This window comes from Numida meleagris, unplaced genomic scaffold (genome assembly GCF_002078875.1).
Source record: "Numida meleagris isolate 19003 breed g44 Domestic line unplaced genomic scaffold, NumMel1.0 unplaced_Scaffold344, whole genome shotgun sequence".
Taxonomy (NCBI): domain Eukaryota; kingdom Metazoa; phylum Chordata; class Aves; order Galliformes; family Numididae; genus Numida; species Numida meleagris.
In genome coordinates this window covers 4,932-8,004 of record NW_018364570.1, presented here as the reverse complement: position 1 = coordinate 8,004, position 3,073 = coordinate 4,932, and positions in this window count along the sequence as shown.

The following is a 3,073-nucleotide window of genomic DNA, read 5'->3' as shown; positions in this document are numbered from 1 at the left end:
GGACTTCTGGCCATCATCTAGTTCTACTGCCATGCTAAAGCAGGTTCCCTAGATTTGGTCAAACAGGAAAGCATCCAGGTGGGTTTTGAATATCTCCGGAGATGGAGATTCCAAATGTCTCAAGGCAGCTTGCTCCAATGCTCTGCTCTTTCATGCTCAAAGTAAAGAAATTCTTTCCCACGCTTGGATGGAGCTTCCTGTGTATGTCTTTGTGGCTGTTCCCACCTGTCCTGTCAGTGGGCACCACAGAAAAAAGCCTAGCCCCATCCTCTTGACATCTGCCTTTTAGTTATTTTTAAGCACTGATAAGATATGTTCTTATTCTTCTCAAGAATAAACAGATCCAGGACTCTCAGCCTTTCATCTGAAGGAAGGTGTCTGTGGTCTTATAAAATTGCACAAAAGAGCACAATGTTGTCTTCGCTTCATCCAGACATGATCAGAAAAGGATGTGGGAGAAGGGCTTCAGACTCACGTGGTTACTAAGAACAAAGAGGGTTAGATGCTGACTAGAGGGTCAAGGAATTGGGCTGCCTTTAATGGTGACGCTGCACTGCCCCAATCCCAGACACAGCCTTCATGGATCGGACAATTTCCTAAGGTGCTTGTGATGAATGGAAAACAGCCAATGACGTGAGCTGTGTGGCTGCTTCCCTTAATGCTGCTTGTTCATTTCCTGGCTTATGCCATACCCATTCCCTCACAGAGGCTTCTGAGTGCTGGGATTGAGAGGCCCCAGCACTTCTGGGCCAGGAATGAGTCAGTGATGGCAGAGGACTCAGCTCAAGTGCTGATGGGGGATCCACCTCAGGCAAGTGATGCTGGCCTGGGGCTACCCTGCATGCACATTTGCCATGTCTTCCTCTATCCCTCCATCCCAACTCACTCCAGTGGTCTCATGTGTTTGGATGCCCAGGCAGGTGGGCTGGACTGCTGGGTTTCAATTCTCTATCTCATCCAGCTGCCTTCTGCAGGAATTTATAAGATTTCTTGAAATAGATACAAAAGAATGTGTTGTAACTGAGACAGGATTCAAGTGGCTTATGGTTTAGTTTTTCATTAATCCTGTCCGGAGAAAGGAGATGGAGTCAATGATTCTTGTTTGTTTGTCTGTTCTCCCTCAGGATGTCCTATGATTCTAGAATTCCCTGTGTTTCCTGTTCCTCAGGATTTGCTGCCTGTTCTCAGCTCAGGTCTTTTTCGTGGCCTCTGTGTGATGGATTGCCCCGTGCTTTGCAGCTTAGAGACTGTTGGAGAGAGAGAGTTGGAACTAGATGATCTTAAAGGTCCCTTCCAACCCAAACCATTCTATGATTCTACAATACTATGATTCTATGACATTCCTAAGCAGAGACGCAGCAAGGCAAGGACTGACAGCCATTGCTTATGGAGTAACTAGGGATGCATTCCTCTACTTCAAAAGACAGTACCTGAAAGATGAAATCCCTGCAGTGTGCACTGGCCTCCAATATCTAGAGGAGCGATCTTTATGCAGACAGAAAAAAAGCAGGGAAGGACACACTAAATGTTGCAGCAAATGTTTAACAAGTCTCAGGAAGGTGATGATGTCACTCCAAGAGTGGACACCAAGTGTGGGGAGCAGCAGGAATCATTCCTATGGTGGCGCTGCCACAGGGCCCCCATTTCCTGGCCAAGAATTGTAGAGAGGCAAGCAGGTCACTTGAGGCTGGTTTTGAGGGGTACTAACAGAGATCTCTGGGGGGAAAAGACAGCAAAGATATTGGACGGGAAAAATGAGTGAAAGAGAGTACCAAGAGACTTCTCCATGTTGCCAGAGAAGTCAGGCTGGCCTCTTCCTTTGTTTGTTGTTCCGTCCAGTGCTGTGTTCAGAGTTCCTGGAGGTCCTTGTCTGGGGCAGTGTCCAGCATTTTTAGAGGCGGGGGGGGGGGCACCTTCTGCCTCAGTAGTGGTTGAAAATGCAGGAGAGGTCAAAGCCCCCCGAGGTGATGGGCATGCCCTCAGAGCTGAGGATACTGCTAACAGCAGCAGAGGTGGACCTGCAGGGACCACTTGAAGGTGTCTGTGACCTCGAGACCCATCCCTGTTCCAGTAGTCACATAGAAAGTCCCCACACACCTTGTTGCAGCAGCAGACAGCACGTGATAGGGACAACTTCAGCCCCAGTCTGACTCCAGCAGCTGGCTCCAAAACCACGCATACTGGAGCCCTCAATAAGTGGCACTTCGTCCTTCCAAGGTGCGAAACATGGAAACATCTTTTGCTGCCTTTAGGAGGGTAAATCAAAAGTCAGATCCTATTACAGTGCTGCTGCTTTGCCTGCCCACTCCCTGGCCAGCCAGCACAGGCATCTGACGGCAGGGAAAGCCCTAGGGGAGGAGAACCATGAGCCTCTCTGACTCTCCACAAGCTCAGCTTGGGGCCATGAGCCCATGCTCACACTTCATGAAGTGAAAAGCCTGTGCGCCCAGGAAAGGCAAAGGGGCTGTCCCAGCTCCTGCACCACACACTCAGAGAGCTAGCATGGTCCCTGCACCATTCCTGGGCACTCAGAAGGAGGAGGCCTGGCCTGCATAGCATAGGCTTATTGCTTTCTGCTGAGCTGCTTCTGAGGATGACTGCCCACTGTGGTTATGCCTTCCCATCCTTATTCCTGCCCAGATGCAAGGCCTTGCTGAACTACCTGTGATCCTGGTCAATGCATTTCACCAGCCTGTCCTGGTCCCTGTGACTTGCAGCCCTGCCCTACAATGTCCTGACTGCTTTTCACAAATAGGGCTCCTCCACATACATGCTTATAGTGGACTCCATCCAGTCATTTAAAGCATTAATGGGGAATTACACACTATTGGTCCTACACTGATCTCTGAGAGTCCCGTTTATAGATACCAGTCCCCAGCTGTGCTCTGACTCACTGGTCACAACAGAATTTTCCTGAGAGCAGTGTGAGGCGGGATCAGGTCACACCCAGGATCTGGGCCAGTTCTTCCAAAAGGGCCCCAAGGAGCCCCTGAGGAGTGACCCAGGCTGACATCACTTCCCTTTACTGGACTCTTCCAGTGCAGCAGCTGAATCTTTTGCCCAAATGGATGTA